The sequence below is a fragment of the Falco cherrug genome, chromosome 1 (assembly GCF_023634085.1).
Source record: "Falco cherrug isolate bFalChe1 chromosome 1, bFalChe1.pri, whole genome shotgun sequence".
In the NCBI taxonomy this organism is placed as follows: domain Eukaryota; kingdom Metazoa; phylum Chordata; class Aves; order Falconiformes; family Falconidae; genus Falco; species Falco cherrug.
This window is the reverse complement of record NC_073697.1, coordinates 89911835-89936728: the sequence shown is the minus strand read 5'-3', so window position 1 is coordinate 89936728 and position 24894 is coordinate 89911835. Positions and strand designations below refer to the sequence as shown.

The 24894-nt window shown below is 38.1% G+C and overlaps 2 protein-coding genes across 2 annotated transcripts in view; one reads left to right on the top strand and one right to left on the bottom strand.

The window, feature by feature from the left end:
• The window catches only part of RSPH14 (radial spoke head 14 homolog), a 94411-nt gene that overhangs the window by 10580 nt on the left and 58937 nt on the right, over positions 1-24894 (bottom strand). The window lies entirely within an intron of this gene.
• The window catches only part of GNAZ (G protein subunit alpha z), a 71934-nt gene continuing 48652 nt past the window's right edge, over positions 1613-24894 (top strand). Inside the window, exons 1-2 of the mRNA XM_005445253.4 lie at positions 1613-8305; positions 8723-8938. The gene's annotated coding sequence lies outside the window, so the exon portion shown is untranslated. The remainder of the gene's footprint in view (positions 8306-8722; positions 8939-24894) is intronic.

The window sequence follows — 24894 nt, the reverse complement described above, 5'->3', positions numbered from 1 at the left end:
ATTTGTAACTTAATGTATAGGTGTACTCACGATCATCCTATATACCTAAGTGTGTGAATGCATATGTATAATGTGCATTGAACTGATCTTGCGTGCATATTGGTCACACAAATTAGGAAATTTCTTGGCTTTTGTTTCTCTGACGAAGTACCTCTCCTTTATTCAGAGAATTTTTTTTTTTAAACGTGAAAATTAAAGACTGAAAATAACCCAGAGGTTGTTGGGGGTTTTTTTCTTGTTCTTTTGGATGAAGAAGGAAATGTCATCCTGAAATTTATTAATTTCCTCTACAGGGAAGACTTTGCCAAAACGCATGAAGGAAGGAAAACAATCTGACATATGTACTAGTTGTGCCAAAGTCCTCAGATCAATTACTGTAGAGAAAATTAAAGCCTTGAAACAACTACTTCCAAAAAGCTGAGCCGCTGAGTTGCTACCCCACTTCAGATTTTCCAGGTCAGAATTTGTCCTTTTTTTCTGCTGGTCATCAATGGAGACTTGTAGTTATAAGATGAGACTAAAAGGGACTAGTGTACCCTTAACCATATGGGACTCTGCTGACATTCTGCTTTCACGAGCACTTGTTGTGACATACAGCATTCACAGAAAACAGCGAATTTAACGTGCATAACACAAAGAATACGTTCAAAAAAGAACCTGGGCCAGCACATTTGCAAACATTAACTTAAGTATTGGATTTTATACTTTATACCAAGCATGTACATTTAGAGAGCAGAAAATATTAACAATTACTATAGCAAGTTTCAGTCACAGAGAAATTGATACTGTAAGGTGAACACGTTACCAGTTTGACAAAAGTTCATGTGATTATTACTGACATTGTAGTAAATTGTAAAGATTCCTATGGAGAAAGAAGGTGTGCTCTGTCACAGAGGCTTCTTGTAAAGATGTGTGAGAGACAGCTCACTTCCTACAGAGATTATTGTCTAGATGGGTGGGGCAAAAGGGTTGGATGGGAAGGAAAGAGGCAAAATATTGTGTGAAGTAATTCTTCAGGTCAGCTGAACAGTTGAGAAATCATTAAGAGCCAGTTCACCACCACATCCCCAGGTGCTGTTGCTCTCAGCTGGTGGCCGTAGTGGCAAGACTACCATGCTCAGAAGGGAAGGCTGAGGCTGTTAACCCTCCTGCCCCCTGCACACCCATGGCCTCTGCCCTGCTTTCACAGGAGAGAGGAATAGAGAGGTGGGCCAGGCTGGAGGCTCGGTGGGATGAGGGAAGCTTCCTCTGTGGGAAGCTGTATGAGAGCAGACAGCTTCCTCAGAGGCATGGATATGTCTTGCTCTTATATTACTATGGTGTCTAAAAATGCCTGACCATTTGGAGAGATAGCCTTCAGGGGACTATGGCAATATTTTACACTAATAAAAAGTTTGAAACCTGTAAGTTAAACTGCCTTACAAGCCCTTAATGTGAAAGAAATGTATAATTGCAAATTTTCAGTTTTCAGAACTGCTGGAAGAACAGATATATATTTTTTTTTTTTTTTGAGTAGAAGGCCAAAAAATTAAAGCAACGTGAAGCAAATTCAAGAAATAGTTTGTTAAATATCTTAATTTTCTATATCTGGAAGCTCTATCTGTGGAAATGAATCCTGTATTACATAATGGCATTACATAGCAAAATGGCTATTATAACATTTTGGCTAGCTTTAACATTTACTTTTTGCAATTAGTGAATTAACCTCACACGTGCTCAGACATAAAAGAGCAGTCATTTCTTCACTTTTGTTCCTTTGAAGAAATATATAATTGAGATGGTGAAATCTGAACTTCTATAGTATAACAGAACTACAATCAATCAGAAAGAGATTTATATGAAAGAGAAAGTTTCCTGTATAGATTTGATTATAGACCTGTCAAACAATAAATAAAAATGAAAGGCTTAAAGGAACAAAATATCTAGAATCAATTATGTGTCAGATACCGAGGAATTTAATCTTTAAAATTAGCATAAACTTGCTTTGAATATATGAATCATTGCACAGACAGAATGGAACAGACTGCAAATAGTGGTAGAAGACAACAGGGGGAGGTTAAAGGGAACATTAATTCATTAATTAATTGTATGAGCACTTCCTTTTGGTGGGAGATTTATTTTTCTTGCTACTTTAAAAAGTGACCTAATAGAAATTTCAAAGAGGAAGAAACTGGAGAAATTGTAGTGTTGACAAATCCACTACTCACGCTTGCTGGTCTAGTATGCTGGCAAAGCTGCAGTAAGTCAATTTTATCCTACCAGTTCACACAGCTTACACTGGTGCCAGGACGAGCACAACTGAATGGTCAGAACTGATAAAACCTCTAGGAAAAGAAGAATACAGTACTATAGGCGGGTGAAATCCTTCTCTGCTTCAGATGGTCTGGCTTGGCAATTTTGTTTGAAATGAGATTAGAAGAAACACATCTTGATTAGAACCACAGGCCCAGATGGCTGCACAACATGAGTGGAGCTGCACAGAAAGGCAGACCGATTCTCCACTTTCCACTCAGACCTGCTACTTTGCAGATTCCACGTTCTCCATAGGAAGCCATGTTCTTAAATAAAAGTACTTATACTACCAAATGAAAATTGCATTCCGATCTGAAAGAGGCTCTCCAATAGTGCTTTCCAGTATGTTTTAGCCTATATTTTATTTCTAGCAGTGGAAAGTTCCTAAATCTTCATTGAATACAAGACTGCAAAGTTGTGGGCTGCTCTGAGGATGATTTTTGAAGTGCCTCCCCAATAAGTGTTACTCCTGGGTTGACAGCCTTATTCCTCCAGTAAGCTGTAAAGCACAGATGCTGCCTGAAAGGAGTCTATTGCAAATAGGCATAGGTCTTAACAGCATACATATTTTCTGATTAGAGGTGCATTCCTGAATAAATGAAGGTGTTCTTGCGAAAAGACCTGTTGTATCATTTATTTGGAAAACACCTAGTGCAGTAGGACCTAAGGCACGGCAACAGTGAAATAAAACTGTTACTTAACCTAAATATTAGACTAAAATATTAGGTCTAGCTTCTGTAAACATGCCAGATTAAACATTGGTATTTCAACAGTGCTACTAATGTGCTTATCTTTAAGAACATTATATACAGAGTATTCAAAAACATTGTTAAACAGAAACGAAGAAACATATTTGCAACAATTCTAACAGATACCAGAAACTATTTAATCAGCTGATAGAAATTACTGCCGTTTGAAGATGCTTTTAAAAATAACATTGTTATAAGTAAGTCTGAAAACTACGTTAATTGAAAAATCTGATAAAGTGTTTATCAATTTAATCAGTACATTTGTTAGGCAAAGTTAGCATAATGTACTTTGCCCATTTTGTTGATTCCATCACCCAGTTAGTAAGACAGTGATTCAGATGGCTAAATGTAGGTTTCTAATGTCATTTTAGTATCTCAGGTGTGCTTGGGGCTGTCAGGTATGATTTACAGGACACTTGGACATTTCTAGGGTGCAGCTGGAGGCCAGATGGGGTACCCTTGGAAGCTGAAAAAGGTCTTAAAGACTTTTTTTGTCTTAAAGACTTTTTGTCTGGAGGCTGAATTGCTTCCTAAGTCACTTCCATTTGTTATTTGATCTTGTGCATGTCATTGACAGAGCAAAAACTTTAAAAAAAGAGGAGTGGTAGATCACGACCAGCAGTCACATTTATGTAGTTTTCTATTAGTTTATCACTAATGTAGTCACAGACCACACAGTATGATTTTTCAGCCCTCTGTCTAAAAATGCTTCACAAAAGAGGCAGTGATCAGTTACAATGGCTAAAGCTACCACTTTGTATACCTATTTTTTACTTCATAAATGATGACTAGTTGGTAGATGTATGTATGTAGTTTACATTACGTAGATACAAAATTAGCCGCAGGCCTGACATGGAATGGGTGTACAATTATCTGAACTAATTACTTAGACCTGACCTTAGTATTCCAATTTTTTACAGAACTGCTCTGGCATCTAAAGCCCCCATAATAAAACTACCTGAATGTCCCCAGCTTGTCTTCCATAGCTTCCCAGAATTACCTTTGTGTCCTCAAACAAACTTTTCAGTCTTTTTTTTTAAACTATTGATTTCTTATTCCTGTTAATTAGACACTACAGGGTAATAAAAGGGACAAATAATAGTGCCTGCTGAAACTGTAGCTGTATCTCATGGTTCTTACATGAAGCAGAATTATCATGCGTAAAGGATACAAGGAAATGTGAAATCTTATTATAACATCTTTTTCTCAGTACCTGTTAAAAATATTTATAATTCTTTTGAGGCCCCAATTTGATACTTCTTCGGCTGGCAAGAACATCAATAACAAAACCAAAAAATACTTAAAATAAATACATTTCTTCTTTTTGTTTGTTTGTTACTGCAAAAATTAAACAAAACCTAAATGCCTACCTGTATCCTCAAGTGGGAGAGACCTACTTTCAGCTCACTGCTTCAATGAATATTTAATCCTTCTTGCAAAGTGGAAAACCTTCAAACAAGAAGACTGTAGGAGGGAAGAGGGCATCCCAAGAGTAACCAATAGCCGCTGTTGCTCAGACCACTTTACTAGGAGATCTGAAGCTGATACTTTTTGTTTTTAACTTGGATTTCAAAAATTTCCTGGGTCTGTTCAATTGCATCTCCTTGGGTATAATTCCAAAAGAATCTGTGTATTTTGATCTCAAGTGATTTTGTCAGTTGTTCACACTTCATAGGTCTTTTGCTGTATGCTTTACTAAATGATCCCTGCTTTCATTTTGGGTTATGAGCGGGGTTTTGTTTTGTTTTGTTTTCCCCATTCCTTTGCCCTTAATATTGAAGAATGAGGAAAGAATACTTTAATTCTCCTTTTTAAAATTTTTTTTTAATAATAATGTGGTCCTGAAGCATGGGTCTTTTACAAAGAACTACATCCCTTTATCTTATTTCATGGTATCTCTGTAGCTTTCTTCCCATGGGAACTCTGAAGGAGCTGGGGTCTGTGTATTGATCACAAAGCTTAGGATAAATGAGGACTGCTACATAAAATTAACTGCACGGGAAAGACACTGTATCTTCCAGAGCTCCAGACGTGCTTCCAAACAGCACCAGCTGCTGGATTTAATGCTTGTTTTTCTAAACTTGGCTTCAATGGCAACTGCTGATTCAGCAGCTGAGCCAATGACTGTGAGCTGCAAATATGGTACGTACATAATAAAACTGGGAAGGAAGGTATGTAAGGCATTTAATGTTTTTAGGGTGTGATTGTTTTTTTCCTTTTAAAAATTTTTGTCTTTTTAAAAACTAGAGAAGGAGTCCTCTTTGGTTGATTGTGGTATTAGCTGTAACTCATTATCTGGGTTATTCTCAAATAACTCCCATGATTTGACCTCATAGGAGGTCATAGGAAGAGTAAACAGTTGATATTAAGTGAACCCTCAGTTACTTGAAGGATGTGAGAAGAAGATAAAAGGGTGAAATTCTGGTAGAAAGTGGATTTTCATCCTAAACGATAAAGCCAAATGAGGCTAGGCTGATACCACCTGCTAGAAGGTGCATTCATGACTTTTTTCCCCACCATCTCACAGTCATTGGTACAAAGCAACAATATGCCAGATAGTTATAAATATAGGATCCCAGTCATCTGTACTTGATGCTATTTTAAACTCTTCCATGTGAGAAAAATGGTTAAAAATAAAAATACAGCCTTTTTGTTCTTCTCTAAATGTTCTGTTCAGTTCTTCATGCTGAGAGAATCACAGGCCCATCTATAAATATCTAACCCAGATCTACAATTGCTTGTTAAAAAGAGGGTGTTTGGTAGAAAATTGAATGAAATACAAAATGCCTTTTATTATATTTTTATTACAGACCAGATGTGGCCTCTCAATTTACCCTCTATCATTTGGAGATGTACATTCAGCAAGAACATTGCATGTGTGCATATAAATATTTTGATGTTGTCGTGGTATAATAAAGGCTAATTGATTAGAAAAACCCCTATGGGATTTTCCACTTAAGAGCACATTTCTGTTTTAGCTCTATTGTCTTCAAGCTAAACATGTATGAATGCATCTATTTTGATTGATCCCAAACAGAAAGCAACAGTAAACAGGCAAGCATTTGGCTTTTGGTCAATGAATAGCACTGGCAAGTTGAGTGAAACTCGGGCAGTTAAGGGTTTCAGTAAGCTGCATATTAGATGTTACACCTCAACAGGCAAATGCTCCTTCCTTCAAATGAAAACCTGCTCTGATATGGGAAAAAATGGTGACCTGCCTGACATGGAAAAGGGAGCAGTTACATCATCACAGTTCTCCCAAACTACTGTTTACTATTTCCAGGCAAAAAAAGTAATACAAACTATTCACTTTCAGTATGTATTTGTGTGTTTTCAATCTATGCATATACAAAGAAAAACGTTTCGAGTACTGAGCTAAAGAACCGTTTTTATATGCCATTTGACTTTGGCATTTAATCACCTGTATATGCTATTTTGAGACTTATTTCTCTTTAAATTCCTGTGGGAGCTCAGCTACATGTAGTGCAATCAATGCATGCTGAAAGACCCTAATTGAGAATTTCTGGATGCAGGACAAGTTGAGACTGAAGAAAACTGCTGATTTATTTTCAGATCTGTTGGGTTTTAACTCTGCCATTAATCAACAGCAAGCTCCCATACTGTGGTGTTGAAATAATAACACCTAAACTTCTCAGAGTAAGACCTGTTCCATTACTCACGTACTGCATGTTTGTAATACTTTCACTGACAAAATTTGATTTACAGTTAGGTGCCTCCTCAAAACTGCAAGAAAGAAAGCATTTTGGTATATCAATTGAAAATACCTAGAAGTGATGACACCTGCATAGACCATGTGAATGATGATCTTCCTACCCAGGCTGATGGTAGTTGATGCTGTTATTTCTGCCAAAGTCGGTTAATGTGTGGAAGATGTTTTTTCTCACATGTGAAGTACTATACTAAAGATACATGTAATGTGACAGTTTCTATAGTAACTACTTGTTCTTTATGGAATAGCAGATCAAACCTGTACACCTTGTTATTGTTCTTTTATCCTATTATCTAGACTACTCAGTTACCACAGATACAATTCTTTATTCTATTCTCTTCCCAATATATCAGGGATTTATGCAATTGCAAGTAAAGATTACATTTGAAAAACAAAACACTATTGGAATTTTAACATTGACCACTATCTGATCATATAAATGCACCAAAGGACATATGTGCATATATATTGAAAGCTAAAATTTCGAAGCAAAACTGTAGCGATTATCTTTTTTAGTAAAGCAGGGGAAATTTGTGATCTGAATATTATCATGTTGCTGGGAGAACAATGCAAGTTATGTATATGGCATTTCTTTTTTAAGTGCTAGGAGTTTACCAGAACAACTTTGCCAGTCTAGATGTACTGGCAAACTGTTCTAGTGTGACCAAGACCTAAGATTCATTACGTACAGGCAAAATTTCCCTCACGTTATACTGATTCATGGCCGTTATTTCTGTGCAAGAAAAAGAATGTGGCTACATTGCGTTATTATATATTTCATTATTATAACTCATTGATGCCACAGTTCTACTGATAATATCAGTACTCAAAGTGGTATTATTTACAGGGATCAGACGCTTTTTGCACTGTACTGTGTCAGCCTTACTGTGGGGGAAAAAGCCTGCATTCCACCTATGTCTGAAAGTCTATTGCTATCTCCAGCAGAAGTGTATCAGTAACAAATTATGTTTATAAAATTAGCAGTGTAGGGAGAAATCATAGCTATTTGATCAGGGCTGCAGGTTCAACAATGCAGCTAGTATTGTAGCATGGCCAAAAGGAAAAAGACACTAGAAAATATGTAAACTATAAATAGGGTAAATCCATCAGTGAGAGAAAAAGAAAGCAATACTCATCATTACTTTTAAAAAGCTGTAGTAAATTATACACACACAAATGCAACAGACAGGAGAAGAGAAAGGCAGAAAGGGAAAAACAGAAGAAAATATATGCACAGTACCGAGAGCAACTGAGTGATGAAACAAGTGGAATGCAAGCAGTAGATAAATTCCATGTAACCAAACCGCTTTTTCTCTCTTTACCCTTGACTGCATCATTCTAACATGTATGTGACTTGTTCCCTCTACTTATCACTCCCCTAAAACATGCACTGCGAAATTCATCACGGAAATCATAATCCTGACAGAGCCACGAGCTGCACTACCGCAGAAAACATGGAACGGCCAACCAAATCCAGGAAGACACCCGCGTTTGTGCAGCCGGGCAAAGCCTGTAGCAGGAGGAAACGGCACACGTATGTGCATGCACATTATGTAATGCGTGAGTGCAACCCAGCGTACGAGGCGAGGCCAAAACCCACCAGCCCCCTCGGCAGCGCTCGCTCCTTGCGCGCCGCGGAGTTCCGCGGGCGCGGGGCGGGGGGGCTGCAGGGCCTGGCCGCCCCCCGGGCGGGACCCGCCGCCGGCCCCGGGAGCCGCCCGCCGGCCGCGCCACCGCCTCCCCGCCCGCGGTACCCCCCGCCGTTGGCTTGGAAACGGGCTGGCAGGCTCCGGCTCCTCCTCCAGAGCCAGCCCCGCGCTCCCCCTGCCCGGCTGCCCGGCCGCCCGGCCAGACCGCGGAGCACCTCCCAGCCTCCCGCGGGGGGCCACCGGCCAAGTGTGCCCATCAGCGCCCTTAAGAAATCCCGGTTCGGTAAAATTTTCTGTTCTAGGGAGCAAATGGGAGAGGGCAGGTTTTTCCTGCTGCTCGGGCTGTGGTGCTAGTGCCTGCAGCGGTGGTGTGTCTGCTCGCTGCAAACCATAGATGCTGACGAGAAAAAAGGGCCAAAGCGGAGAGGAGAAGCGTCAGTGGATGCGAGCGGCTGTACTGATGGATTGAGGAGGTGGAGGCTGCCTGCCTGCCTGCCTGCCTGCCTGGTGCTGAAGAGGTGAGTGAAATATTCTGCATTTCTTTCTCTCTCAAATCAGTTAGCGATGAACGTTTCCCTCTCCATCTATTTCCAAAATAAAAAGGGACTTCTACCGCAAGAAGGAAAAGCTGTCATTTTGAAACAGTAAGCAGTGCTTTTGCTGGGTGGAAGAAAAGATGAATGTCACTGCGAGGTAGAAATATTTTGCTCTGTGTAGAGAAAAAATAGTAAGGGGAGGCAGACTGCTGATCCAGTGAAAACGACCTTCTCAAGGGATACTGGCCTTCCATCAGCTGCTGCTTCAGCTCTATCCCCTTTTCATGAAATTAAGTCATCTCCCTTTCCTAACCTGGACTGTAACCCATTAATATCCAATACCTGAGCCTTACTAAGGTCCCTTGCATTCTCTTAATGATTCAGAAAGATAATCCATTAGATTCCGCCTGTTGGGAGAAGAACCTCCACGCTATGTAGCACCTCCTCCCAGGGAAATGCAGGCTGGCTAACGTTCCATCAGAAAAGACTCCTAGCTGCCGAATTTCTGTAATAAATCCTCCCTGTAACAGTCACATCTGCTCGTTCTAAGGATGTGTGGCTCTGCGGAGCTTGGATGCTCTACCTCATCGTGTGTGCCCATGCGTGTGAAGGAATGAGGAGGTTTTGTTAAATTAATCTGCACCTGTGGACGGCTCCGATCTGCAATTGTGAACCACAAGTTTTTTAGTATCTTTGTATTTGCATTTTGGGTGAGTGATTCATACACCAAAACCCCAACCCTTCAGTGTTAGCTGAGAGGGCTACAGATAAAATATTTGTCAGTTTAATTTCTGGTAATAGTACTGATCTGATCTGGTTTTGGCTGTTTCACTGTAGAAGCTGTTTAACGTGTGTTCTTGCGGTATTTATTCTGGAAGCTACTGACCTATCTTGACAACATTTTCCCGTGCAAGAGCTGAGAAAAATCCACTAGTTTTCCCTTCAGCTTTCTTTATATACATTTACTGATACTCTTACGCCCACAGTTTGATTTTTATTTTGGCTTGGTATTTCGCGCCATTGTGGGTGACACCCTTCCTGTGGCCGTCAAAATTTCATCTACAAAGGTTGTTACAACAGCAGGTCTGATAGAAAAATACAGTGATGTGAACATCTACTTGTGGCTCACGAAGGAGTAAATATGAGTGTGTATTTTGTATTTCCTTAGAGGAAATTGTGTATGACTTTATGGATATAAATAGCTGAAGTCTGAGCTGATGGCTTAGGTGCTGTTACAGGCAGAACGAGTTGCTTTTCTTCAACAAGGCACATATTTGCTAGCTGAAGAGATACAGCTCTGCAGAACAGAAAGCTTTTTGCCAGTAACTTGGCTGTCTCCATCAAATCATTTGGTTGGAAGCTATCAGGCAAAAAGCAAAGATCCCTGCCCTTGCATAGAGGACGTTATTACAGGATAGGCCTGTGTAAGTTCCAGTCTTCAAGAAGTCAGTGATGGGTGCAATCAAAAGAAAGTGTCTTAGTTATATGGCATCTTTAGGAGAAAATCTCATGATACCTCCCATTACCAAAGCACTGATTACATTTTCAAAGAAGAATCCCACTACTGTGTTTAGATGCATGCTTATAAGGAAAGAAAAACAGATAAATGCTGTGTAAGGCCATGGAGATTTCATTCTGAACAGTGGACCTTACAGGGATGAATAAACTCTGTGCTACACAAAGAATGCTACACCTCCATCTGAGGATTATGTGCTTGTCATTTCATTGACCACCGGTGAACACAGCTGAATGACTCTTCTGGAGGTATTACCCTAAATTTAGTAAGCCTCCAGTACAGCTCGGTGTTTCAACTACAGGCCTTGGCTTTGAATTTAACTATGATAATCTGAAAATAACCAGCCAGGACTGAAGTGAAAGTGGTCTGGTTGTCTCAGTTTAGGTTACATGTTGATGGAATAAGGTACATTACATTTTAAGAAACCTAGATAGAATCAGAAAACAGAAATTTGTCCCTCCTTCTTAAGGAAACTACCTGCTAAGCAGTGGGGAAGGGGATAAGTAGAGGGATAAGGATAACTGAAAATTCAATAGACAATACAAGCTTAAATCCTTAAATGGTGAAGTCAGCTCTCCCTCTCCAGCTTAAGTAGATAAGGATTTTGACAGCAGATAGAGTCTTGGTTGATATGCAGTGGTGAGGCAATACAAGGGGAATGATGTATTTTTCTCTCTCCCCTTCCCTGAGTTAAAGAAAAATGCTCTCGATTCCTTTGGGTTAAACCACAGTAATTCCACTTATTTTGGAAGAGATTCTCCAGATTTATGTAACTGAAAATGAGACTTGAACCTGACTATTTCTGTGTAAAGTTTTGGTCCTGCTTTCACAGGAGTCACTGGAAGTTTTGTCACTAATTTCAGTGGGAGGGAGCCCAAGCTCAGTACAAGCATGCATAGTTTCACTGATCAGGTTCTCCCATGCCCTCTAGGAACAACAGTGTTGAACAGTTTTATAGCTGGTTTCACTGAGGTCACAGTCTCAATGAGAAATTCAGTAACCCTCTACTTGCATCACAAACTCTTAACTTTTAAATTGTCAGTGGCTTTAATCATATTCTTTTTACAGAGAAAATTGTAATGATATTCCCACAGATTTGATGTTTGACATTGATGTTACCCACCTTCAGCAGTAACAGCTTACTACACAAGCAATTAACCGTTTTGTCCAAGAGAACTTTTAAACTGAAGCCCTTCAAAATACTGGCATACTTAGATGTATTATTTATACTTGGTGAAAAAACCTGTCTTATTTTTATTAAAAAAGAAGGTTGTTTTGTTCATTGTGATCCCCGAAGTATCCAGAATAAATCTACATCCATTAATAGTTACAACAGGTTTCCTTCAGTCTACTTGACAGCAGAATTTGACTTATACTTTGTATGTTATATTCAAAGTTCACATTTTTATTAAACTTTCCAGAATCCCAGAGTGGTGATTAAGAAGCCCAAATTTCAACTACCATATTGACAAAAGAATAATCACAATAGATTAAAAACTAGACTGATCCAAAACAATGAAAATTGATTCTCTTCTCAAAGCCTTCGTGCAATTTAAGGTATGTGGAATATACAACATGATAGAGAAGGGCTAAATTCAGCTTTTATTTATTCTGTTAGTAAATCTAGGGTTGGTACATACTAACAATTTAAGTTCTTTTAGCTTTATGCAAGTGTAATCAAGCACAGAATTTAACCTTTGAAATGAAAGCTACAGAGAAAATACTCTCAGCTGTTGCTTTTCACTTACACTGAAGAGCATTGGTGAAATAGGATGAAAGGAACAGATGATTGATCTGGGCCATAATTTTTGTGTTACCTAGAATTCAAACAGTTGTTACTATTAAAACATTTAAAATCACACCTATCAAAACACGTGACAAATTTTCAGAAGAAAACAGCTTTCCAGGTGTTTTTTTACTTCAGTAGCTCAGAGCATTACCTATGGTTCAGCAGAAAACTCAGCTCTCCGCAGAATCCCATTTTATTATTTAGCATTGGACATCCAATGTATTGTTAGAGGACACAGTTTTACCCAACAAATCCTATTTTCCTCTGCCCTTGTTTTCTTTTTAAGCCCCTTATACCAGAGGGCTGTTTCTCCTCTGGATTGCTAAGTCATCACGTCAAAAAGACAAGTGTGATAACATTTCCAGACAATTCTGTGTTACAGAAACAGCCTGTGAAATAACCAGTGATCATGTCGGCCAACAGAAGAACATAAAGAGGCAAATCTGGGAAACTGAAGTCAAATTCTAAGTATTCATTTTGCCCACATACATGAATGATAATGACCAGAAAGCAAATAATAATTTCTTAGGAACTACAACTTGTTAATCTGGTATTTTTAAAGTAGATTTTTTTAGAAGTAATATTTAACAGATTTATTAAATAGTAAATAGACTTGGCAGTTGGGAGGAATTATTCTCATCACTTTTTGTTTCCTATGACACGGACATTTATATATGGTGTCGTTGTTAAGGCTTCTCTTATATTTGGTGCAGAGAAAAAGAGATTCCTACAATGCAATTACTCAGACTAAGTTTTTGACCGCTATCTTAGTCTGAGATGAACTGACCTCTGGAAATGACTATGTCTCTCCATTGCCTACAAAGGAAGCACTGAGTGACTAGCTCAGAAGTAGCCACCTACATGCATATGCTAAATCTGAACAGATAAATTCCACTCTTACTGTCTAGATTGTAAAGTTTAACCAGTTTTAACTAGTTAATCATGAGGATATTTTCATGGTTCGCCATAAATATTTGTAAGTAATAATACAGTTGCTAATCCCCACCTACCAACCCTGTTTTCTTTGATAGTAACTAGGCTAGCAGATTGGTTTCTTCCTCTAACAGTATCTTAACAATGCTATTGTATTGTGGAGGAAAGACTTCAGTAAAACAGTACAAGTAATCCACATAGTTTACCCAGTTTTCCCTAGTACTCCAGGCAGTATGCTAGCATACATTCCCAGTGTGTTTCTACCCTTGTTTGGTGTGCCTGCTTCCTGTATTTTCAAACCTTATTGAGACAATGCGGAATAACCACCTTTATCTTTACAAAACGCATCAGCACAAATACAATTAGACAGCATATCAAGTGTCGATGCACAAATACAGTTGACACAGTTGTGTTGTGGAAGGAAAAAACACAGTTCAATTGAACTGTAATCAATTCAGATGCAAGTGTCATGGCATAGCAACAAAACCACAGCTGGATGTGTAGCTCTGGGAGGGCTTGCTGTTTAGATGGGGTAGGCACCTGGTTATTATACTTCTTCCTTTAAAAGCACAATATGTGTTTGATTCAAAAGCATACTTATGTATCATCTAAGGGAACATCTTTCTGAAAATAATACAATATGTGTTATTAGGTTGGGTTTTTTTAAGTATTTTTTTTCCTCTGGGTATTTACCAGCCCAAGCCATATAATCCAAATATTTGGAATGTATTAACAAAATATGATTTCATTTGGATATATAATACCCACTTATACATATATGTGAATTAGAATGTGAATTTTTTCAGTTTGGATGTCTTATGAGGAAAGTCCAGGATATTTGCTGTTGACCTTCCCTAGTGTTTATGCTACGGGAGAGGATTCAAACCAACACTACATAAAAGCGTTTTCTATATAATTTAAAGCACTAAAATCGCACAGTACATTAATGTATATGATGCTAACCAAATACATTCTAAACTAAAATATACCAGAATAAACACTGTTGCACTGGAGCATCTCTCTGTACTGCCACCGCATTGGTTGTGTCCCACAAAATACCTTTTTTGCAACTGGGTCTTGGCAGGAAGATTTTCTCTCAGGATGCCTTTCTGTGCCTGGCCTTTGAAATTTGATAGAGTCAGAGTGCTATAATAGAAGCCATTTTGTAGCGGGCAGATATACTGTATATTCTTACAATTGCTAAGAACCTACTGAGCTTTCATTTTGTATTGCTCAGTAATGATAGAACCTCACCTTAGTCAGTCATTTCAGAGACATGTTTTTAACCTCTTTTTCAATCCATTTATGTCCATGAACAGATAAACTTACCTTAATTTGTAATTCAGTGACATTATGTTGGTATTTAAAATTCTAAGGCTAGCTTACTTCAAATTTGAACAATTGTTCTATTATCATATTGTTTCTGTTCCCTGACTAAATGTGCATAAGTCCTCTGATTATGTTGCCTGCTGTGAATGTTCCCAAAAGCAAATCTGAACTTTGCCTCATGACTGTGATTACATAGGTGTGTCGTTTGCTTTTTGCAAGCACACTCACAAAAAGAAATAGAATACTGAAGACTTCATGTAATTTTTTTACGTTACAGGAACAAATTCTTGGGTGCTAATTTCAACAATTTATTAATTCAAGGGATTAGCCATTGTTGTTTTAAATGTGGCAAGATTTTAGGCTGACCTACAGATCGGTGCATCTTATTATACCAGTACAATATTCTTTGATTTTACAAGTCAAGTAAATAAATGGTGGTCTAAACAAATGAATGTATCGGGTATCAACATCAACAAGAGGTAAGAATATGTGACTTTTAACACTTCAAATTATAATTCTCCATTTTCCCCAAGAGGACTGATTGTACACTGCACTCCTGAACAGTGCAGAGGTAAAACATTGATAAAGCAATAACCTACCACATAGACAAAGAACTAAATTATTGGTTCTGTTATAGTCCCTTTCTCTTCCAGTGCAAGTAGGTTATAAACTAAAATTAAATGTTTACAGAGGATATTACCCGGGTCTGTGATGAGAGAAGTCTCTCTTCTTACTGTGTTGTTGGCCTAGCAACTCTACCCTTGTTCCTCCTTCTGCAGTCAAGGAAACCAAGAACAGCCACTGATATTGTGGCCTCTTGGGATCATACCTGGAAAATGTTCTTGTTCATGCTAAAATTTATGCAGCTCCAACCTGGCTCTACAATGAAGGCTGGATCATGAAAAACTGTTCTCCCTATTCAGATCTTTAGATTCCCTGTTCAGATCAAGACTAGCAGTGTTTGAGTTTCTCTATTTTTGACTATTTCATGTTGCTTTTCTAGTTATGTCTTCAGATGCTGGAAAGCAGTGAACCCCAGGTACAAAATACAGTAATATCCTAACCTGGAAATCATTTAGGCATGATGACTTTTGTAAGAAGTGATCTGAAAGAAATGGGTTATGCCTGTTATAACAAAAGGATGCTTTAAAGGGAAAGTTGGGCACACAGTCACGTGGAACTTAGGAGTACCTTTAAGTGCCATGGATTTAATTAACAAATGATGGGAGAACTTCTCAGTTAGCAGGACAGTTACCTTCCTTCTTAACTCTGAGTAGTTCTGCTAGTAATATTACCTAACTCTGAGAGAATTTCAGCCAAGTGAAATTCAAGTGATACAAAGACAGTACGGTACTTTCTTATGATCCTGTAATTTACATTGCCTCTATACTATTCCACCAGTCTCCATAAGAAGAAAATGGAAAAGGCTGACCAAATAGAATTTTATAGTACTCCACAAAAAAGGACCTGTAACGTAGACAAGCAGTTAACAATTATCCAGTATCACCTATAGGACTACCTTTGAAGTACAGGAAAAAACCCTGCTCAAGAAAATATCTGTATTTAGTAGTTTAAAAAGTAATTTTAGTTGGTATTATCAGGGCAGTGGCCAACTAAAAAAGGCAAGAGTTCTTGTTCTTTTCCATTAATGGGAAAGCACAGGTCATTGTCCATGAAAACCAACAGAGTTCCCATTCTATACCCAGCTTGTAAGTCTGAACTAAAGAGTTTTTATTAGGCTAGAGATGCCTCCCTACATTATTCTGAATAGGATTATCCAAATCCTATTAGGTGCTGGAGCATGTCCAGAGAAGGGCAACAGAGCTGGTGCAGGGTCTAGAGAGCAACCCTTATGAGGAGCAGCTGAGGGAACTGGGGTTGTTCAGCCTGGAGAAAAGGAGGTTCAGGGGAGACCTTGTTGTTCTCTACAACTATCTGAAAGGAGGTTGTAAGCAGGTGAGCGTGGGTCTCTCCTCCCAGATAACAAGCAATAGGACAAGAGGAAACAGCCTCAAGTTACGCCAGGAGAGATTTAGACTGGATATTAAGAAATTTTTCTTCACTGAAAAGGGTGGTCAAGCACTGGAACAGGCTGCCCAGGGAGGTGGTGGAATCACCATCCCTGGAGGTGTTTAAAAAACATGTAGATGCAGTCCTTAGGGACGTGGTTTAGTGATGGACTGGGTTAGTGGTAAGACTCGATGATCTCAAAGGTCTTTTCCAACCTAAATGATTCTATGATTCTATGAAATGAGCTGACTGGAGACAAGTTGTAAATCTGGTTATCAGAATCAAGAACAGCCAGATCTGATTAAAATCCTGAAAGAATGTAGGAACTCCTGCTGATGGTATGACTTCTTATTCGTCAGTCTAAACAACTTGGGAGTGAAAGAGTTAAGGCACTTTCCTTCTTGTTGCTGTAAAAATATTGTTGAATAACACTGTCTTTTGATCACAACTAATAACAATGGCATTAAAAGTCTTAACACCTGATATGGGCAGCAGAATGTTACAGAATAGCACTAGGCAAGTATATTAATTATTTCAAAAAGTATTTTTTAAAATAAAATTTGAACTTGCTTTGTCTATGTTTGCATTTTTTCTAAATGTCAAAGTAAATAATACACGGAATGTGCACAGTCCCCAGAAATTAACCTGGTTTTATCTACTTCATGGTGAGGCATTGAAATATTAGCACAGAGAATTTAAAATATATTATTGTCTTGACAAAATACAGTATTTAGGTATCTTTGTACAGTATCTTATTCTTGGTTTTGCATTTTTCCAAATGTCATCTATGATTAATCAAAGCTTATCTATATGACTGTAACTTTGGATTTTGGACACCTAATGATTTTGTGATTTATCAAAAAGGAATTTTTCATAGAACTCATCAAAAGCTTACATAAACGGTCAATTCAAGAGAATAATAATGTGCTTGTAAACAGATTTTTAAAGGAGGCCAGATGGAATGCTGTCAACCTATGCAGCACTGTTCTTATTCAGCTATAAGTTACAATGCGCAAATGGAATTTTTCTTAGATATGTTTATTATGTGTCTTTATGTTGTGAAGAAGATTTATATTTGATGGAGTTACATTAAGAGCATATCAGTCTCATTGTTTACTTGGTGTCTGCATGTGTTTTGTCACCAAGACATCAATTATAGATTCCATATTTTCTAAAATGTAATTTAAAAGGATATTTTTTTTCAGAGTTATCTAGTTACAATATCTACATGAAATACTATCTTTCACTGCAAATAATTTCTTCAACTTGTATTAGGATTGATCAGAGGTGAGTGGAGATCAACAGAACATAAACAGAAGGTCAAGATTTAAAGATTTCAGAATATAGTACAGGTGTGCAAAATTTCTGCTATTTGGTTCCTTTAACTTCTACAAAAGCCTTTAGAAATTTCACACTCATGGATGAGCTCCCTCCTGCAACCAACTCAAAAGATGGGAAGGGACAGTTAAAATTATTTTTGTACAGGGCATCCATTTACACTATTAATGGCAGGCACAAAAATATGAAATACAAACCAAAATTGTACCTAGTTTTTAAGAACTGGGGGAAAAAAGTCTCAGAATAGTCAAGGCGACACAATCAGTATTATGATGATAATCTACCATCTTGTTCTGCTATTTCTATGTCATTCCTGTGTCTCTAAAAGAGCAAAACTACTTAAAACTTCTACCAGATGTTTCTCTAACACATGGAGTCTTCAGTAGGCAAAAAGATAACACAAACTGCTTGCTTTATTCCTCCTGAAGTATTTAATACAGAATATACTTTGGGAGGAGGAGATTGCTAGTAAGTGTGCATTTCAGTGGCATTGCATCTTAATGGGATTGCTGCCAGCTGGAAGAAATTGAAACAAAATTTAAATTGCTTTAAGGTGGGTTGCGCTGAAAGCTAAGTCAGCTGGTAGCTCTTTGACTATTGTCTTCATTTGTGCTTTTGGTAGAGGTAGGGAGACACCTTATCAGGCATTTTCCTGGAGTTAAGAGGTATGAAATGGGCTTTGTTTTCTGGAATGTCTGTACCTTTTTGGGTTGATGTTAGACAATGAGTTATTCTCTTAGTACCAAGATGCATTCTGCGGGAAATTTTTCACCCTTGCAGCAATAAAGATGCAAAAGCTGTTTAAATGTCACAGTTGGTATCAGGAGGCAGTACCCCTTGCCATCTTTTCCTAGTTACAATACTGACTCCAATATCTTAAATTAAAAGTCTTGAGGTATGATGTAAATGAACCAAAATGTAACAAAGCCAATGCTTTTAAGCACAATTTTCCTGGAAGGCTACAAGTAGTTATCAGGCAAGAAACGGTATGATACTAAGCCAGTGCTACGTGAGAACAGATCACTGCAAATGCAGAGCCCCCAACCTCACCCCTGCTAACTGAATAATCTGAGTGGTCTTCATACTTTTTTAACAAAGTTTTCAAGATAAATTATTGTTCTGTTATGCATTGTGGACAGTGGCCCCCACTTGGTACATCTGCTTTGTGAGTTTAGGATGAATTGGGAAGATGAAATACATACTCCTGCAATACCTTTTACACTGTTTTTGACCTCATATGCCTTGCTGAGAAATTTGTGTATGACCTTTCCACTGAGGTATAGATGCATTCTGAATAACTTCCAGCATATATATATACTAATCCTTATCCCAGATCTGTGCCTGTTTCTCATTACTGTTTTACAACAGTATCAACAGCTGATTTTTAGTGAGCAAAAAGAAATAAAGTGGTAAGTCATCAGCTTTTTTTCCCGCATATCTCGTGCGTGAAGTGCAGAATGCTAACTAGAATAGCTAGCAATTCATGGCTTCTTATCAGGGGTAAAATTTCAGCTTTATGTACCATCTTAATAGTAGGATACAGTGTTACCAAAGTAATTTTTTTTGGTAATGTGAGAAATTAATAACTAAGGATCCATTGCTGAATAATGAATAAACGAAAGGCTTGATTAGAACCTTTCAGCTTTAAGATAATTTTAGCGCCACAGCTATCTGAGTCAAGGAGAGATGTCGCTGAGAATAAAAAGAACAAAAGAGCAACCATTTGAAATGCTGTGTTAAACCCGTACTGTGTGGTTATTGTCATACATTTGTCTGGCTTGTGAATCTCTCACTTAAGCTGGTAGGACTGCCTCATGTGGAAAACCCTGCAAAGTTTGTTTTTATTACTATTAACAGTAGCAGTAGATATAGTATCATAAATCAACCTATCAGTTCTTAATATTTGATTCAAAAGACTACTTCAAACAAAATGAATGAAATTATAAAGGTCATAAAATGGTGATCTAATTAATTAGGTACCTTAAAGAAGAGGAGACCATTCTAGTTGAGGTGTGATACAAAAGGGAAATTTTTTTGACCTCAGTATAGGAGAACGTGTATAATAGGAGAGACAGATTATTTGCAGACGCAATTTGAAGTCTAAAGAACTGGTAAAAATGCTGTTGTGTTTTGGTGAAGATACAGAAATTGTGGTTGCGTGGCTAGGGAATTTGCAGGACTATAGGGAATAAAAAATTTGTAATCAGGGAAAAAATTCTGAGTGCTGAAAATGTCCTTGCAACACACACTTGAATAGGAGTAGTAATTGCCCTCCTCCACCTGTCTCCTCCCCCTGCCCCATGCACATGTGTACATACAAAAGTACCAGCAGTGTTAATAGAACACCAAAAGAATCATTAGTATGTGTTACAAAATTTGGAGCTACAACTGCTGATACTAGTAATAGTAGTACAGTTAGCAATGCACAGCTGAAAAATAATGAAAGCACAAGAGAAAATGTTATTGGAATTTGGCTTATCTCTAACAAATTAAACCCATCTATTATTTAGATGTTTCAGGTTTGGGGGAAAAATAACTAAAACTTGCTTGAGGCTGAAAAATAACAACTTGTGCCCAGCCAAATGTAAATCACGCTACTCCTATGTTACGGTAAATACCCAGGTTAAAAGTCCATGCAAGCTTCTTCAAAAGATGGACTTGCTTTTAGCAGCTTATTTTATTACCTATGCATTTTAAAAATATTATCCAATATATAATACCTACTGTTCTATTTCTGTAATAAACAAAAATCTGTTCTTAGAATGATATGAATGTGATCCGCAATACTGACAAAATCTGTATAACCCTATGAATATGTGAAGCCATCCTGACTGGGTTTTGTCATAGTATGACTCAAAATCTACGTGGTCAAATGTGGCTTCTGTTCTTATAAGGTTGCCTAGACCTGTGAACAAACATATGTGGTGAATGCCAATAGAAGCCAGGATTGGAACATGTGCGTATAGGGAAGAAATTAATCTGAAAACACAATGATACTGGATCATGCTTCAATATCTACTAGTAACACAATAATGATGAGATCATATAAAAATGGGGAGCTGAAAGTTGGACTATTCAATTTTGTATCTATTTTTACAGATGTTTTCAGCTGTAGATATTCATATATAAGAAGAGTATGAATTACGCAGTAAATACTAAATTTTTGTCACTAAAACTGTCTACATTGCTAGCAGTTAGGTATCCTGCTTGCAATGTTTTTAAATACACCCTGTTCAAAACTGGATACAGGCTTATTGCAAAACCCACGGAAGTCAATTAAAATGGTTCTTTTTATAGTAAGTGGATCACCACCATAGCACTTTACAGGGTTTGGGTTTTTTTTTATTTTTCCCTTAAACAATGACAGTGCTATTTATTTTGTTGAAGGTGAACTATGAATATTCTCACTCCAAAGTGTCACTTATCATAGGCTGCCACTTCACCACAACTACTTAAGTTCCTCTAGTTCATATTGTAGTATTACTTAGTGCCAAGTAGAAATATTCTTGATCTCAGTAGAAAACCAAGGTTGAATAAGAGAAAAAAACTAACATTACCTAAGAAACTTCAACTCTCCAGAGCATGAGTGATGAAAAACACACTGAGAACATTGCTAGAGATGCTAGAGCAGCGCAAGCATCTGCTGCTCTGCATTCTCTGGATAAATTCGGCCTTCAGTTTCTTCAGACAGTTAAATCTGCACCATCTCTCACTTCATCTGCTATCAGCTTATTAAAAGACATTTTTGAAGTCTGATGAAAGAAACTTAACCACTCTGGTGTTCTCTAACATTCAATGTATGCTCAACATAACAAGCTCATAATCCTAGTTAGCAGCCTGCACGAAGCAACTTGGATCCCTCTGGCTTGCAGTGGTGGGCGTGTATCTGGGGTAACTGCAGCTGGAGTGTAAGGAAGGTGTGACCATCCCTCCAGAGATGGGGGACTGGAAAGAAGAGACTGAAGAGAAGGCCTAGTAACTGTTAAACCTTGAAAAGGATGTTAGGTTCTCTATGGTAGCAGCAATTTGTAGGCCTTTTGTTTTGTTTAGGAGGGGATGTTGGTAGAGGGAAATGGTAGCTGAAAAAGTTGAGGCATCAGGATGCTAAGGCCTTTTTGCTTTATTGGGAGTGAAAAAGAGCTTAATTTATATAGTCTAGATGGCAAAATATTATTAAAAAGTATTAGCTTAGCTTTTGAAACTAGGAGCTAGTTAACCATTGTACTGCTGTACTGAAATGTTTCCGGTTGCAGAGTTCTTTTGTGAGGTAGATCTGTGTTTTGGATTCAGTCCAAAGCAATTTCATCTCGAACCAGAACATGCATAACTTCCTTCATATTCAGATTATTAAAAAAAAAAAAAAAAAGGCCTTTGAATTAAAGAGTAACTACGGCAATGGCTCAGCTGTCTGATATGTACCTGCTGAAGCTCTTGCATGCAGCAGGATTGTAAGACTGTCAAAGCTTCTGAATTTCAAAAGAGAAGCAGAATGAGACGTAGGCTGCAGCTGTAATCTGTGCTTGGTAGCATACAAGTCCTCTCCCATGAGTCACACTTGAGAGAACACTGTGGATTCTGTTTAGCCTCTTGGGATTTCCCCGCACCCCCCTCTGGGCTGTGGTCTAATACTTCTTCCACTCCTCACCTCCCCTTCTGTGAATAAAATCATGTTTAATTTGAGTTGTTAAGATGGAACCTAGGAGATCCACGGTTCTGATTTCGACACCTTCTGACACAGTTCATATGTTTAACTTTAATGTGGCCTAAGGCTGGAAATTGTTTTCTACCCTACGTATCAAATTCATCCTTGATAACAGCCCTGCCTGTTATGCTGATATCCACACTTTCTTCCTTTCTTCCTCTTGTTCTGTGAAGAACAGCATATTAATACATGTTTATATCTTATTGTGAGGCTGATAACTTCAGCAGGTTTGTCAGGTTTTCTTTGTCCATCCCTAAATTAGAGAATTACTGGCTTTATTCTTTCACAATCCTTTCCTCTCCTACTGTTTCCCATTTTGACCAGTTCTTTGATACTCTTCCTGCATCAGATTGCTCATTCCTCTCATGCTTTCTTTGAGTGACTGTCTCTAAACATCCCTATGCTGTTCTTTCTTCATAAATCTCCTACGTTCCCTTTTTGACTATCTCATGTTGATAACTTGCTGCTCCTGCATACTCATTCAACCTATGTCTGTTTTCCTGTTTTTCCATTCACCAAGGTTCTTTTGATTTGTTCTCTGTGAAACATTACTCATTCTCTGTTGCTTAGTTCCCAGCTTTAACTGTCACATCGCCAGTCCACTCCTCCTCTGCTTTTGCTCAGCCTTGCTGTGAATTCAGTGTTCATTACTTCTGCTGAAAGTTTCCCATATTTTGCTTTCCTCCTTCCAAAGCCTTTTGCTCTGCCTCTCATTGCAAGGTCTCTCTTGCCAACTTCCAGCCCTGATTCACTCTCAGCAATGCCTTTTTTCTAGCAAATTCCACCATTCTGGTGAAAGTGTGATAACCCAGGTGACTTTTTCCACCATGGATTTATTCTTTTATCTTTTTTTTTTTCGTCTTTTTCCTCCTTTTTCCTACCGTAATCAAATTCCACAGGTACAGATCCATCTCTACAGCTTCTGAGTCAAACCTTTCCTACTACCACTGGCCTTTTTTCTTCCCTATATAGATTTCTGCTGATTTCTGCCCATGTAATATAGCAAGATGCGCCCATCTGCTCTTCTCAGCTTGTCTTTCCTTTCTCTGTTGCTATCCCTTCCCTCTTCTTTTCATGAATACAGAAGTTTCTTAGTTCCTGTGTTTACAGACCCTTTCTGTTTACCCTAGGGATCTTACCTAGCTTCTGTGACTTTACTGTCTTGTTCTTTGTCTTAATTCTTGCCTTTCCTCTGGTTCTTTCCTTCAAAATGAACAAGCAGAACTACTGTGATTTATGTCTCTATCAAGTCTCAAAGATGCTTTCCTAGCCATCACCATAGATAAAACTTGTCTATTTTTGCTATGGTTCCCATTTACTGGAGCACCTTCTCCTTGCCTCTGTCTGGGCCTTGACATTCAGTCTTTGAACGTTCACTGGCTGCTTTTCTGTATCACATTAAAGAAACTTACTGTCTTCAGGATACTGTTATCTGTACCCAGGCTCTCAAGTTCTTACTACAGAGATTCTGATTTTGACCTCTGATTAGCTCGTACCTGTTACTGTAACGGCCTGAGACAAGCATGGTTTTGCTCTGTTATGTGACCTTTTATGCACAGGAAGAGAAACTCCATTTACAAGGCTACATTGTTATGCTGTTTCAAATCCCTCTAACTCTCATTTGCTTATAACTACCAAAATTTCCTTATGCTTTCATAAGGTATTGTGTGCAATAAGGTTGAATGAGCGATAGGAAATTTTCCACTATATTAATGACCAAACCTAATGTTTACTATCTTTTTTTATGTAATAAAGTAATCTCCCTAAGCTCTGTAAGACCCATGAAAAAGCAAGCCGGTGGTATGTGAGTCTTAGCTTATGAATCACCCATATAAGAGCTATGGTAACACCAATGAGAAAAGCTAAACAGCAACTCTAATGAAGACATAACCTATGCTACTGTCATCACCTGAGGTGCTTACAAAACACTGAGTGGGTACTGTGTTTTGTTTGTTGCTTTGTTACAGATTTTTAAATGAGTCTGATGTTTGTATGTCCCTAAAGCAGATGCTATGTGTGTTGTTTCTTCTCACTTTCATCTAGAAGCCATGATTTTCTGCACACCCACTGTTAGACGCACTGTAATATTCTTGTAATACTTAATTCTTTATGGAAGTCTAAAGGTCACCTCTAAAATGACTTGTGGCAGAATCTGGTCTTAATTAAACCACTATGAAGCATAGGCAACTCCATAAGCAGTCACTGACACCACTCTGGATTTTCAGCAACACGACTCAGAATAATACACTGTTGTATTTTTGGCTCTATTCAAGAATCAGTATTCTGTACTGGTTGCGTTGATGCTTCTCGGTTTCACACTC